The sequence below is a fragment of the Miscanthus floridulus genome, chromosome 17 (assembly GCF_019320115.1).
Source record: "Miscanthus floridulus cultivar M001 chromosome 17, ASM1932011v1, whole genome shotgun sequence".
Classification (NCBI taxonomy): domain Eukaryota; kingdom Viridiplantae; phylum Streptophyta; class Magnoliopsida; order Poales; family Poaceae; genus Miscanthus; species Miscanthus floridulus.
Window position 1 is genome coordinate 60,223,578 of NC_089596.1, and position 16,619 is coordinate 60,240,196.

General features: G+C 43.8%; 2 pseudogenes; one reads left to right on the plus strand and one right to left on the minus strand.

Moving 5' to 3' along the window:
* Nucleotides 1–9,353: 9,353 nt before the first annotated feature.
* On the plus strand, nucleotides 9,354–12,716 carry LOC136516716 (uncharacterized; annotated as a pseudogene).
* A 403-nt stretch (nucleotides 12,717–13,119) lies between these two features.
* LOC136516717 (probable protein phosphatase 2C 48) lies at nucleotides 13,120–16,215 on the minus strand (annotated as a pseudogene).
* Nucleotides 16,216–16,619: the final 404 nt, after the last annotated feature.

The following is a 16,619-nucleotide window of genomic DNA, read 5'->3' on the forward strand; positions in this document are numbered from 1 at the left end:
TGCTTGAGTGATTGCATCTAGAGGCACTTGGTGTTCGTATTTTTGCTACAGGATTCGCTTGTTGCACTTGGTGGTTGCCACCACCTAGACGGCTTGGAGCAGTGGAGGAGGATTGGCATGAGTTGGTGATTGTTCGTGGCCATCTTCGGTGATTGTGAGGGGATTTGTACCTTCCCCGACGGAGCACCGAAAGATAACTCTAGTGGATTGCTCGTGTCATTGAGTTACCTCACTTGTGGCTAGGTTCTTGCGGTGTCCAATTGTGTGGACGAGGTTCGTGCAACACCTCTTAGCCGTTGAACCACCAAGTATTGGTCGACACAACGGGGATGTAGCGTGTTGGTAAGCACGTGAACCTTGGGAGAAAATTGGTTGTCTCTTGCCCTTTGGTATTCTCCCGGTGATTGATAAAGTATTCATCTTGTGATTGGTTCACTCCTCTACGCGGCGGTATTATCACCTCACTTACTCATTTACATTCCTGCAAACTAGCTATATCAAGCTCTTTAGTGTAGCAATTGTGAGAGCTCTTAGTGAGTAGTGATCTAGTGGATTGTGTGCCTAGTGATCATAACAACTAGAATTATTGGATAGGTGGCTTGCAACCCTTGTAGAGCTAGAGCAAGTTTGCATTTCGCTATTTGTTATTCTAATCAAATTGCTCTAGTTGATTTGTAGATTTTAAATAGGTTATTCACCTCCCTCTAGCCATATTAGGACCTTTCACCGTCATGCTGGAGCTCCGCCCAGATCCACCCCACTCCGCTGTGGTTGCCCTCTTGGACTATGAGGTTTGTGGTGGGTGGTGCAGGACCGGTAGGAGGGACATGCCCGCCAGCGCCACCTGCTCTCGAAGGGGAGAACCTGCGCTGTGAGCACCACGCCAAGGACGAACGGATGAAAGGATAACTACCTAAAACATCCTTCTTTCCAGTATATTTTTTGAAACGCAAAATGTCCTCTATATATTGAGGGACAGAGGGAGAATCTTTGATCCCGGTACTAAATTTTGGTACCTGTCAGGATACATATATGTCAATTAGAAGAACTAAACATGAGATAATTATAAAATTAATTGCATAAGTTATGGCTTTCGCGAGACAAAGCTATTAAACATTTAAGCCTAATTAAACATTGATTAGTACATGTTTACTGTAGCATCATATGGGTTGATCATGGATTAATTAGACTTAACGGATTCATCTCGCAAATTAACCTCCATTTATAAAATTAGTTTCAATTAGCCTATGTTTAATACTCCTAATTGGTATGAAATATCCGGTGTGACAGGGACTAAAGTTTAGTCACCGAGATCCAAACACCTAATCATATATCTTATATTCCTACAACTAAAAAGAACAAAGCGTGGACATCTTTTGGTGCGACATTTGTTTTGGTTTGTCCGTCTACCCACCCCGTGCGATACCCCGCTCGATAGAAAAAGAAACTACCATCCCTACGATCCCCGCCTACTTTGAAGGAAACAAATCGATCACCTGAGGCCACATGCATGGACGGAAACAATAATCATACATGAAAGGAAACAATCATCCATGGAAGGAAACAATAATCATGAATGGAAGGAAACAATCATGCATGGAAGGAAACATTAATCATGCATGGAATGAAACAATAATCATGCATAGAAGAAAACAATCATGCATGGAAGGAAACAATAATCATTTACTCTTTTTTCAAATAGTGATCTTCATTTCAGAGCCCTTCATGCAGTTTAATAATGGCTGGAGAGCTAGGCTTGCGAGAACTTACTCTTAATTGGGTTACGAGCTAGGGATGTTGTAACAGAACCGACCAATTATACGAAATTAAGTAAGAAAATCATCCACCAGAGCAGACGATTTAGCCAACTTAAGCCCGTATAACCCGGTAGTCCGTGAAATCACGAAGGATTTCAAACCAACTCGTGTCCCAGCCATGATCGTAATAAGTTTAGCGGTCACCAATCACATATTACATAAAAGTTTGCATAACAGATACATCAGAGTTTAAACATAGTTATTACAAAACAAGTTCGAATAAAAAGTAGCGGAAGTCATTTGTTTAAAACCACACACACTCACACGGAGTTCAAATATAGTGCCAGTGAATGATCATCTCCAACAAAAGCATCAGATGAGACGTAAGGAATGACCATGCCCATGGTCCTAAGCATCACCCATCGCAGGATATAGGCAGTTGATACAGTAGCCATAGTACATCTGCCCATCTGCAACAAGTGGGAATAAAACCCTGAGTACGAGAAGGTACTCAGCCAGACTTACCCGACATAACCGAAAATAAATGACACCAAGGATTATGAAGGGCTTTATGGTAGGGTAGCTGACTCATTTGCAAAAAGAAGCATTTTTAGCATTTCAAGAACCTTTCTAAAAACATTATTGCCAAATTAATTATTATTAACCTGTCAACTAGATTTGCACCTATACTAGAGTAAACATGTGATTAAGCAGATAATGATAACCAATGATCATTACGCAACTTCCATACTGTCATATTCATTATAACTGTCCAAGTGTTCCATAACATTCACTACGATGAAGTAACTCAAGTCAAGTGCTCACTATCCAGGAGCGATGGCGATTCGAATCGATTCCTAACCAGCTGGTGATTTGTTCCTTACACAAATCTCACTCACCCGCTAAAGTGAGATATTGATCACCGAGTCAACTTTCTAGGAACCTCGAGTTTGCCAGGAACCACATGTACCCGGGGGCCGACCGACTGCACTTTGGCCTTATCATCCCGCCCCCGTGTCCTACCACACCTGCTTCGGCACAGTGCGCTGCGGGCAATTTACTCGGCCCGAAAAATCTCCCAGCTTCGCGGTCGGAAGGTACTTTATCCGGCCAGCTAAATGTAAGGCATGCGTTCAACATGACTCGAGGCCCAACAACGGCCGGTCCTTAATCGACACAGACGGAAAGCACTACAGTCCAAAACTCTGCAAGTCTCCGTCCGGTCTCAACTTCATTTAACACTTAGTTATACCATGACTTCATAGTCATCCAAGCAGATCCAGGTAACCACCTATAGCTCGCAGGTGATAGGAAATCACCCGACTTCTACCGGTCTAAGCCAGCTAAGCATTTACTTGACTGCGGATACCAGGGTAACAAGGATATAGTATAACAAAGGTAAGCAAGGTATAATGCAGCAACGGTTGCAAACAACTCCTGAACGTAATGCATCAATTAAAGTAAAGCATTTAATTAAATCATTGCAAACCGGGAGAAAAATGCTCCGGGGCTTGCCTCTCTCGAAGGAGCTCGGACGGTGATCGGGGCACTCCGGAAGTTCCTCAACGCCCTCCTCGTCGGCTTCTGGCACTTCCTGCGGCTGCACCTCGAACTGCTCCTCGGGCTCCTCGGGTATGACGACTGGGTTCTCGGTTTGCGATCCTGTATGATGCAATGCGCGTAAGTGATTATGCAAACGGTGCATCGAAGGAGATGAATGCGATGGATATGTTTAATGCAAGGTAGTCAACATCATCCAAGGAACTATACCATAAGCACATGTCATCTACTGCATTCTCTTCTACTACTAATATGTTAAGTTAACCTATCTTATGAAATGCTTCAAAGATACACCAAAGCTTTACTAATTTCTTAATCACACTTAAAGCAACACTTGCTTAAACCCTAATTAATAATGGTTTGAATAGCAACATATATTTCTGATGCTCCTAAAAATCTGAGAAAATTACAGTAGCATAATACTACTCTAAGTAGACTACCATAAAAATTTCATGGCATTTGGATAAGTAAACCATCCTACACAAAAATGACAAGCTATAGCATAAAAATGAGCATGAAATTACTTTGTACTATGAAAAGTGTCAAACAACAGAAGTAATATTTTTCCTGGGTTCTTCATAGCATATAATGACTGTACAAAAATTATCACATGCATGTTTTATACAAAGTTTGCTTTCTAGCAAAAATAACAAAAATCAGCCATTTAAGGTACTTGAACTACACTTCTAAAGTTTTCCACAGCACATGCATGAAATATATTTTTCCTAGGAAGTACATGACATAAGAAGATTAACAAACTTGGAATCAAATTTTTCTGAAGCCTATATATTTTTCTACATATTTTTCAAGTTATCAGCAATATTCATGATTAAATAAAGTTCTACAGAAAAGTATATAAAAAATGACATGCATTATTTTTCTCAAGTAGATCTGGTGATAAGGAACCTAGCAAATTTTGTTTCAACAAATTTGGAGCAAGTTTGACCATCCAAACATTTTTCAAACCATTTTTGATTTCAAATAACAAATAATAAATGGAAATCAATTCATTTCAGAAATGCTGGGCCGGCCCGAAAGGAACAGCTGGCCCATGGCCATCACCGGCCGGCGCGGCCCAAGCGCGAGAGGGGGAAAAACGGCCCATCAGGGCGGCAGCCCTCGGCCTGGCTCGGCCTGGCCAGCCGAGGCGAGGTGACACGCCGGGGCGCGCGCTGGCGCGACGGCGGGGCTCGGCCAGCGACCGGCGGCCGTCTCCGGCCACGGCAGCGCAAGCCAGCGAGCGCAATAGGTGTGCGAGGCCATGGCGAAAGCAAGCAGGTAGCTACGCATGGCTGGGAAGGGGAGGAAGAGGGCGCTCCACGGCGACCGTGCACGGCGGCGCCATGGATGCCGGTGGCGAGGCGCGGGGAGGCCCGACCTGTGCTCGGAAGGCGGAGCAAGTTCGAGCACGACTTCAAGGAAGGCGAGGCGGAGCTCGGGGCACGAGGAATTGGAGAATGGCGCGGTGGGGCGGGAGTTGGACGCCGGCGGAGCTCGAGCGCGGCGATGGCGGAGCTCGGGGCTCGCGGCTTCGGAGGAGAAGGAGAAGAAGTGCGGGCGTGAGTGAACGAGCGCGCGGGCATCAGCAGGTCAAGGCGGGCGCGTGGGCGCGATGTCAGGCCGCGGCTGCCGCGCGGCGGTTGACGCCGGCATGCGGTCGCCACGCGGCGGACGCCTTCTGCCGCGGTCGTGGCGTGGCGCGGCGAGCAGCAGGGGACGGCGCGGCTCGCGGAGGCAGGCCGGGCTGGCGCGGCGCTGGGCTGGGCCGAGCGAGGCGGGGCGGTTGAGCGGGCGGCGGGCGCTCGCTGGGCCGGCTTCGGCTGGCGGGCCAGAAGCGAGGCAGCGGCCCAGAAAAATAGAAATGAAATTTTTCAATTTATTTTCAAGAAATTTTTAAATGCCATCTTTCAAACATTATTTTGAGCAAGAAGATGACCTCTTTTGAAAATGTACCAAAAATGAAAGTTGCTTAGAATTTAATTCCCTACAACTTTGCTTTTATGACCAAAGTCCAATTCTATCTAGATTTTAAATTATAGAATCAAAGTTACATTTTAACTTAAAACCCTAATTTTTGGGAATTTACTTTGGAAGCAAAGTTTTGAATTAATTTAAATACAAACCTTGCTCCAAAAATTGTGCTAAACAATTCTAGATGATTTACAAGCCTAACCAACAATTTCTACTCAACTAGCAAGCAAGAATCAGAGCAAAACAACTATAATAAGTGTATGTACCATTTACGTTTCACAAACATGTTTCGTATGTTTCAAAATACTGTTTCAGTTGTTATATGCAAGATTATGCATGTATGATTTGGATGCTTGATGATGCATGATATGCGTGATTTGTAGTGCCAAAATGCAGGTATAACACCGGGGTGTTACAGATGTAGCACTTCAATGGGTGTCTTAGTTGAGTTCTACAATTGCCAAAAATTGATGGTGCTGATAAGATTGACAATCTTGTAACTCTACAGTACCTTTCTTTTTTTTTCAAAAAAAGGAGGGCAAATGCTACTTATGGTCGAATCCATGTTCTTTTTGTTGTTTTAATTTGATGTCCACAGCCCACAACCCACATGTTAACTTTCAGATGTGTTTGTAAAGAATCAAAAGGAGTTGGCCTAATGCTAATCTTTCTTGTCGTCTTTTTCATTCTTTATATTTATACTAGGTAGCGTGCCCGTGCGTTGCTACGGGATAACTAACAATTTATACTAAAACACACGGATCGTACGATAAGATAATAATACTATAAAAATTAAATATCAACGTTAAAGTGACATTTAATCCAAAAAGCAAAGTTTACGAATTTAACACCATCACGGAGTGCGCGGCGTCGTAGGCTCATAAACTCTACTTTATAGACCTTTCCATGATACGGCTAAGATAATGTTTTATATTGGTAGAAAGAAATCTCCGATATCCATTTCTTTCATTGTAATCCATTTATCTGGATAATGTTTGAGGTGAGAGCACGGTTACAGTTTTTAGTAGCTTTGCGATATTGTCCGAAGCTATGAAATGATTGATGTCTTGCAATGATCCTTTCATTAATTTAATTTTCTATCTATGTTTAATTGTTTATTCAGTCTATTTTATAGGTACGTCGGTAGATAATGGATAACAAAATTCAAGCATCCATAATTTATCTCTTTGACTTTGAGCATGAATTTTGTTTTTATTTTTTAATTGATATATTGTCCTTTTGTTTTTACCGTAACGTTACCATGGGCATGCATAAAAAATGAAGATGTCTTTACACTGCAGAAATCTTTCAAGAAGATTATGCATAGATTATTCTTGTATTGAATATTATATATATACAATCACCTAAATATTCTAATTAAACTACAAAATTTTGAATTAGGATACGAGGTAAGACATGCAAACAAATATTTCAAAACTACCTGTAGAGTCCAAAGAACTTAATAAATAAATCCTTCTAGAGGCAATGTAAATTCTCTATAGTCTTTCATTTGGTGTAGTTAGTGTTATCATAATACACGTATGTATTCATGGGAAATAAATCGTGGACAAAACGTGGACATTTTTTGGTGCAACATTTCAACATGGGTCAATCGTCCTGCCAATATCCTTGAGGCAGATCACATAAAGAATGAGAGTCCCTCTATGAGATTGCTCACAAAAGACTCAAACTTATATCTGAGCATGGTAATGTTGAATTGCTTTGCATCAAAAACATCGACAATGATAAACGGGGACATAGGTTTTAGTATGTATAGTGGAGGAAAACTCAACCTTGGCCTTCTCAGTAGCTTTTCTGAGCCTTTGCAGTGCTAAGTTGTCCTTACTCAGATAGTTAAGAGGTGCACCATAAAAGTATGCACCACTAAGAAAAATATCAGCATTGGTTGCCTTGACCTGAAAATGTGTCGAAATTAAGAATTACAACACCTAATTCAACATCTTGGAACAGCCACTCAAGTGGATACCTTATTATACAATATATGTCTACGTGGAATAGTCCTAAAGCCATATATATTTATACGATGAGTATAACATACTTTGTTTTAAAATTTTATGAGAGATTTTTTAAGACACGCAGTATTATCCATGTGACAGGCACTAATATTTACATATATATACTCAAACATGTGTGTACAGGATTATATGGAGATGCAGCAGAACTTATTCATGGATTTATTGGCGTATAAAAGAAATGGATATCGGAGAATTCTTTCTGCCGATATAAAATATTATCTTAGCCATATCACGAAAAAGTCTATACAGTAGAGTTTGTGAGCCTGCGACGCCGCGCTCTCCGTGACTGTGTTAATTCCACGAACTTTGCTTTTTGAATTAAATGTCACTTTAACATCGGTATTTAATTTAACAGTATTGTTATCTTATCGTGCGATCCGTGTGTTTTTAGTACAAAAGATTTAGTTGTCCCGTAGCAACGCACGGGCACGCTACCTAGTATCTTATAAAGAATAACCCTAATAGCTATTTATCTCAATATGCAAGCTGTCAAACTAGGCAATGCACTATCACATAAAATTAAAATTCACTAAGCAACACTTCACTAGTTATTTATCTCAACACACAAATTGTTCAACTAGACAATGTACTATCACATACAATTAAAATCCAGTAGCACATGCAATTGCAATATCCATGTCAGCAAGACACATAAGCATTTTGTTATCCATACTATGCAATCCACTAATCTGCAATTCCCACGGCAATGCACGGGATATTCTTCTAGTATATATGTTCAGAAGCTCTACAAATTTGGTACGCGTATATTAAGAAGATAAGCTTTGCTACCTACACGATTAATATACCCCTTAAATTTTATATTATTTTCTTTAGCATTAACATTCTCAAATGAGAAACTTTAAAACTAAAAACTTATAAATCTCATCGATCGATGGCTACGACTTTGATTTGAGATGGCTACAACTTTGATTTAAAAGACATTATTATTTGACACCTTTCAAGAAAAATAAAATTAACTTTATATTATTTTCTCGAGCATCTTTAACGACCTAAAATGTAAAAACTCAAAACTATAAAGTTGTAAATCTTATTGAGAGCTACAATTTTAATATAAAAAGTATCTTTATTTGACACCATATAAATATATATTATTTTTCTAATGCCACAAGCACTAGTAGACGGTTATTATGCTACTGAAATTTTATGTTTTTAGCATCTTAACGTCCTAAAAACTCAAAACTAGATCTCGACAATTATTATATAAAAATCATTTTTATCCGACGTTGTATCATAAAGTTATGATTTTTATAAGGTTGAGTCTTGTCACGTCACTCCCGATGACGTGACACAACAATACTATCACACCAACGAAAGTGGTGTAACAAGGTTTTTCACGTAGGAAACGTCGTCCAACGTGGCAGATCTTGTTCCGCCAACACATGTAGCACGATAACGTTATTTTGTCACGCCAGTTGAACTGACGTGACTAAAAAAGTTAGATCTATAATTTTTAGACACGGTTATTACTAAAATATTAAATAAAACATATTAAAATATAAAAATCCTAGATGGTTTTCCATGATCAATTATGGTGTGTTTGGTTTGAAAAATCAAATAATTTTAGATGAGGTGATATATCATGAGTCTATTTCTTTTTTTTTGCGAGCATGAGTCGATTTCTTAAATTTGATAAAATAACTTTATTCCTTATACTAATACTAATGTAAGAAATAAGGTTAATAAATCAATCCATTCAATTTTATAAACAAAAGACGATGGACTACTAACCTATGCTTCAAACAAACACCTTTCCTCTTCTAAAATTTACACCCTATCACATTCGATGTTTGACACATGCATAGAGTATTAAATATAGACTAAAAACGGATTATACAGATTGCGACTACTTTACGAGACGAATCTTTTATGCCTAACTAGTACATGATTTGACAATGTGGTGCTACAATAACATATGCTAATGACGGATTAATTAGGCTTAATAAATTCGTCTTGCAGATTACTGACGAATTCTGTAATTTATTTTTTATAGTATCTGACACCGCGGTAGGACACCCGATACGACATTTTGAATTTTGCTCCCTGAATTTAAACCTCTGACTCGACCTGTTTCTACAGAAAAACCGTTGGCTTTAGCTGAAGGGACGGCTCGACCGCTCGAGTCACATACATATGCTTGACTGGTGACTGCTGCTGCCTCACTGTCACTGGCCCAACAATGCGCGCCATCGCCTCCCCACACGCGCCTCCTCGCCCGGAGGCACCCTCAGCCGTCCGATCAAGACCCAACGCCCCCGAAAACTTTCCCACCAGCCCGTCACCGCCGCCCGTGTCCCTCGCCGCCGACCACCGGAGCCAGGGCCCTCACCGCCGACCACCCGATTGAGCCGCCCCATGCCTCCTCCCACTGCGACGGTCGCCCCCGCAGCCGGCGGTTCCTTCCCCGAGCTCACCTGCCCCGCGGACTTTGCCGCCGTCGCCGCCCCCGGCGGCCGCTTCTCCGTCGTCGGCTTCGGATCCCTCCTCTCCGGTGAGCGGAACGCAGATCGTTGTCACGGGTAGTGGATTCCTCGAGCCCTGAACCTGCTAGGCCTGACGCTTTCTAGCCTCCTGGTTGGTGCCTTGGTGGTAGAGCGGAGCGCGAGGAGCACGTTCCCGGAGCTGGAGGGCTTCCGGGTCGCCGCGCTGCGGGGGTTCCGCCGAGTCTTCGCCCACGCTGCCCCCATCTTCTTCGAGCGCGGCATCGCCATCGAGGCCACCAAGGTCCCCATGCCTAGTATTTCTCTACTCGTTTAATTAAGCAGCAGGTTTCTCCGTCTGTCTGTGATTCTACAAGGTTCATCGTTTAATTAAGCAGCAGGTTTCTCCGTCTGTCTGTGATTCTACAAGGTGGATAGGATTTTGATCAGGGCATGGATGACTCGGGATGTGTACTCGACTAATTTTGCATTTCTGATGGCAACTTTTGGCATGCCTGTGTGATTTCACTGATTCACTAACTCTTCCAAGTGTTAGTTTTTGTAGAGGGTTTCAGATAATCTATTTTAGCAGAGCAATACAATGTAATAGCACACCTGTTGCGTACACCTGAATGTGCAGACAATAAAGGCAAATATGCACTTAGTACTAGGGGTACTTGGATGATACTGCAAATTACCATCCTCCAGTTTATTTGTTTTTAGCCTGTGTTTTCTCGACATAATTAAAATTGCAATACTAGTTCCACAACACTGGACAGCTAAAAGGTTGGGATTTCAAATAACTAGCTGCATTGAACAATTTGTGCGTCTTGGTTCATGCACGAGGGCATGGATTTTAGTGCTCATTAAGGAGCTTCTCTGTAACATGAGCATCAGCATCACTGCTTTTGCTGTCTGTTATCCTGATCCATGGAGAATAATAAACTTTGATATGCTGTTGAGATCCAATGGTTTGACATTGGACTATGTTTGGCCAATGTAGAGCACCGTAATGTACTTCCCTGAGAAAGTCGCATTACTGGTTTCTTGTAGGTTTCATAATGTTCTCCTTTCTCATTCCAGTATTGGGTGACTTGTAGGAATTCTCAAGCTTGAGCGTGGAGCCATGCGACGGTGAACTGATAGTAGTCACTGTTTTCGAGATCAAGGAGGAAGAGGTCATGTGGTTTTCTCAGTGATATATCATAATAATCAGCCATGGGCAAACTGATGGACTGTTCCTGAATTCCTTTTTGGCGAGGACTGAAAGTTCATGATATTTGCAGGTGCCATCATTTATTGAGAGGGAACATGAGTTTAGATTTCTTGCGGTGGGTGACCAACTAATTCATTTCATGCTTGCCGATCTAGCTTAGTTTGTAAAGTGAATAAATTCTCTTGCCCATAATTTGTACTAGTTTTTGACAAATGTTGGCTGCTACTTTTGTTTGTGTTTTAATGTGTTTCAGGTTGTCCCTGAAGGATTGGATGGGGTACCTTTTACAAATCAAGCAGTAAGTACTCCTACTCTGCATTTGAAATCATAACTGTAGTTTGCTTTTGCTTTTGCTCTTGCTGCTGCTTCCTTCCTGCAATCAGAGTTATTTTTCTTCGTCTTGGTGGAATTTGGTGGTTAGGTTGTCTGCGCGCGCTACAGCGATGAAGAATATTTCCAAGGGAGATGCCAAGGTTTAATTTTATGTCTTCACTTCATTCCAACTATTTTCAAACTGTTCTGTGTCCATATCTGTGTGCTGTCAATCTATCACTCCAATTGTTGATCATCAGATTTGGTAGGAGATAGTTGTTTATACTTCAAAGGAAATGGTAATCTGTTCTTGAGTTCATCCAGGCCCCTTTAACACTAGATTGTAGTTAAGCTAGACATGTTTCGAATCCCGCTCAAATAAGTTTATGATGACTAACAAGGCTTTATGTTGAACATTTCTCTACCTTTTTTTTCTGGCAAATCAAAACATGTTTCTGTAGATGGAAGTTGTTCTTTTAAGGCAATGTAGACATAGGTTGCTAACTTCTAAAGAATTGCTTGAGATAAAACCAAATCATATTTGATTTCGTAGTCAATTACGTGTTGAAATTTTGAGTGGTTACTTCTGCAGGAAGCAAGGAAATATATTATCAGCGCTATGGACGGTACAACATTGACAAAATATGGAGAGATGACATTTTACCATGTCGCTTATACCTCAGACATTGGTGAGTATTTGATGTTCAAAGATATATAACGTTAAACATTATGTGGGGTTGCTTCTTTCATCTCATAGATAAGTTAGTAATTAACATTAGAGGGGTCTAACTTGGGATCAAATTGGAATAAGCCTACTGTGTAGTTACATGTGCACGCTCCAATAATTTAGGGTACAGTTTTTATTATCTGTTCTCTCTTGTATAGCACATCTATGACATTATGATATCTCAAAGCAATATTCATCTCTCATGGAAAAATGATATCATTGCTTTCTGACAACTGCAAGCAAGATGCATGTCTGAAGCAATAGGAAATCATTGCTTTTTGATCATTGCATTTATCCAAATCAACACATTTTCTCTACATAACGACTAAGTGTGTACAAGCATGATGTTATCAATATGCTTTTAGCAATATGATCTTATTTGATATTTTTGTGATTCTAATTGCTTTTTCAGCGTTCTTGCTGCGAAAAATCTTGGAGAACCAGCATACAGCAACTTCTTAGACCACACCTATCTTGGTGATCGGAAAACTACAATAAGGGAATACTTGGCCACTACCGGAGCTGGAATCATGGAAGAGGAGCCTCCCGAGTCGCTAAAAAGTCGCTACGGTGGCTGATTTGTTGACGACTCTCATATCCACCACAGGTTGAGCTCTCATATCATATTAACAGTTAGTGAATTAGGAGTAGTGTGTTCCAGGATGTTCGAAATAATGCATGGTGCTCCGTTGCAGAAGATCTAGGATTCTGGTTTGTTCGGCAGGTGGCGCCAAAACATGTGATTCGTGACCAAATTGCGATTGATGTGCATCTATAATTGCGACTGTTTTCTACCACAACAGAAATTCAGAGCCAGACACCCCCAAAAATAAGGACAAAATGCATCGTTTTCCCCTTTTTCTGATGGCTGGTGTTCGTTCTCGTACATTTTGACTGTCAAGGTGTGAAAGCCGGAGATTTTTTTTTTTGTTTGGTGATCCACCAGCTGCAGTTCTAATCGTGGAGTGTGCACGATCATGCGACAAACTGCACGTTCTGAATGGCTGGACGGCGGCAATGCACTCTCTAGTCTCTACTACGAATGCGACGGGCACAATAATCGTAGTCTTGAGATGTGCATTTTGTTGTCCTCTGCCTTGACGTGGACCGAGGCACGTTCGGGTTTCGTGTCTACGACGGCGGCGAGTGGAAGAAGAGGCAGATCGCCGAGCAGTCGTCGACAGCGATGCCGCGCCGCTTGCGCCTCCACGCGCGGACGGCGCACTCCACCAGCCGCTTGGCCGCCTTCTCCCGGTCCGGCGTCCCCGCCACGATCTGCACGGCCTCGTCGTTGGAGAGCACGTCCCACACCTGCCGGGAAAAGTTCCCGCTTGTCATCGTCAGTCATCAGGCACCGCACGCACCACCGTACGTATAGAAAAGGCGAGTGTGTGTGTCTTTGCGAAAGGGAGGCAGGCAGGCACGAAAGCTACCCCGTCGGTGGCGAGGATGACGAACTGGTCATTGCTGTGATCCTCCTCTGCGTGACCTCTGGCACCGAGATGACGCCGCAGTCCTTGACGCAGTAGTCGCCGAACGCGCGCGACATGGCGAGCCCCGGCGACTCCCGGTTGGGCTGCCAGACGCGGTGCACGCCGGGCTCGTCGGCGAGGCAGTACACTTGGCCGTTGCACCGCCGGATGCGCTCCTTCTCCTCTGCACATCGACATCGTGTTCCAGGACACAACGTCAGCAACGGCAGCCGTTCCAAGAATGCATGGCTGGTCAGGGGCTCATGGCGCGCGGACAGCAGCGACTTACGTGGCAGGTTGGGCTTGAAGTCGACGGTGAGCTGGACGGCCGCAACGGCGCCGTCGTCGGACGTGGTGCCCAGGACGGCCCGGGAGTCGCCGACGTTGGCGACGACCATGAGGTCCCCCTGCTTGACGATGGACAGCGCGGTGCAGCCGCTCTGGACGGCGTCGAAGCGGCGGCTGCGCCGGAGCTCGTCGTCGACGGCGGCGCACGCGGCCACGTAGGACTGCTTCCAGAGGTCGAACTGGCAGTCGCCGAGCCTCTTCTCGCCGTCGATGAGCGACGCCAGCGCGAGCGCCTCCTGCCAGTGGCACAGCAGCGACGGCGGCAGCGAGTCGCGCACGGCCTTGGCGACGTAGTGGCCCCACGGGCCGTGCCCGTCGAAGATGCCGCACAAGATGGTGTCCTCCTGGCACCCGAAACCCTGAAGACATGACAGAAAAGCCATGTCAACAAGTTTTCTTCACAACATAAGCAGGAATTCTGTACAGAGTAGTAGTAGAAGTATTTTTTTTTCATGAATGAAACTATGAAAGAATGGTGCCGTGTGAAATGAAATTCTTAAGGTTTTCTCAGGTTCCAAAACATTCTTTAACTGTGCCGAATTGAGTGGGTAAAAGTTGAAGCCAAAACGCTGCGAGTTCTTCTCTTCACACATGGACATGGGGTTTGTTTGACAGCAGCTGGCGTGATGATTCTTTATGGTGGGTAAGTAATGTGTGTTCTGCCTGTCTGGTATTATATATGTGTGTCGTTGAGCTTCAAGGGGATTGTTAATCTTATGCTGCACAATCATTGCATGATAAGCGACAATTTATGATTCCACTGTGACATCACACACAACCAACTGAACCAACCTTCATCCATCCATTTGAGGTACTACACCTAGCAGTATGTCATTCTTGTCCTCATTCTATTGGATGGTTTGGTTTGCAGAATTAACAAGCCAGATTAGTTAGACAACACGAAAAAAAAAATACAATATCCAGAAAATAAAATAAAAATAAAAGACAGCAAGTATGGCGTCCATGAAGAACTCTCAAGAATGTGTTGTGGGGACTGGGGAGTAATCTTCTATGTGATGATGTGGCTAACTTTCCATCTTAGGCAGTGAGGTTAACTATAACTACTCCAAAGCTGCTGCTATCTTGGGTTCAGATACCAAGAGCTGAAAAGATGTCATATCATCAACAGTAACAATTAAAAACATCTTCCTCCTAGAGCAGCAAATCAGGACACGTATGACCCCTCTCTATTGTGAGAAAGAGAGAGCCCTAGAAAGCCAAGAGGAAACACCAGACTCGTGCTCCAATACCTATGCCTCCCTAATTGGCCTTATTATCCCTGGAACACGCTTTCTGAAACAAAAAGGTGCTTACTACTGGTTAATTTTTTTTTCATATCTCTCAGAAACACAAAACGAACTGAAACACCAATCTGATGCTGAAAAATAAAAATATAAACTGCTGATTAGGTGAGCAACGGAAAGAAAAGTCAAGGTTCACTGTTTGTTCAGCATACTGAACGCATGAGCCCGACGAGAATTTTCCAGATTCTGTAAAATTCCACGGAAATATCACGTGCAGTGACAACTTTATGATGCCACCGAAAATTCCAATAGAAAAAAGATGAACGAAATTAAAGGAAGCAAGAAACAGAGCATACAGCAGGAGCCGAGTTGCAGAGAGAAAGAAAGAGAGAGAGAGGTGTAACTGACCTCCCAGACGATGGAGCAATCCTGGTTGATGCCCTTCTCGCCGCGCCGCGAGCAGACGGTGGCGAACGTCTCCGAGCCCTTGCCCCACAGGGTGCCGGACGTCCGCAGCACCGCCGGCATAGCGGTCTTGCCGTCGCCGTCGCCTGCGCCGCCGTCCCCTTTCCTGTCCCTCCCCACCGAGAGCGACCGGGCCAGGCCCTGCAGCAGCGACGAGATCTGCCGCATTCTCTTGTACTCTTGGGTGCGCGACGCGACTGATCGAGAGTTCAGGTGCTACTGAGAAACAGATAAGGATGATGATTGGTTTGTTAGGCCGATGGTACGGCCTCGTCCCTTTGGGATGAAGCCAAGGAGCTTAGATTGGATTGGACGGACAGGACCGGATCAAACAGAAGCGAAAGGAAGACGCTTCCAAACTCTCACGCAAGCTCAAGGCACAGGACGATCGAACAGCAAGTTCTTGGACAGCTAGGAGATAGCTAGAGGGCCAGGAGAGAGAAAGAAAAGGTGAACCAAGGAAGGAAGAGGATCGGATCGGAGGGGCCTGTGAATTGTGGTCTGCAGTGAGGTGAAAGCTTGGACGGAGCTTTTAAAGGAGGAGGAAGAAGATGAGGTGGGAGGAAGAGCCGTGGGGGCAGGGGAAGGCCGGGCGAGTCAGCAACATTCCTTGGGCTGGGGATTGGGGCAAGGACTGGACGGACGGGGCGCACGCGGCTTCTCTCCCTCTGCCTCTCCCTCGTGTGGACGGTTAGGGCCTCTTTGTAGGGCTCCGGCGGCTCCGGCTCCTGTAGGCACCTGTCGGTCGCTGGGCGGTCGACACCCTGCTACAGTGCAGGAGCCGAAGCCCTGCCAAAGAGGCCCCTCAGGCATATCCATTCCTCGGCTTTTCGGTGACGACGTGGATAAAGGTCGGTCCTGCTGGGGGCAGGGCAGTCATGTTCTTTTTTTTCTCTCCACAAGATTTACACATCTTTATATTAAAATTAAGAAATAGTGAAAGTTACAACGATACGCCACGAATAGCACACTAAGGGAGAATAGTATTATACAATCAGCTTTACCCTCCCAGAAGGATATCAAAGCCTATTACTCATTAATCATGCTACCTAGCCATCACCGGCGATCATACG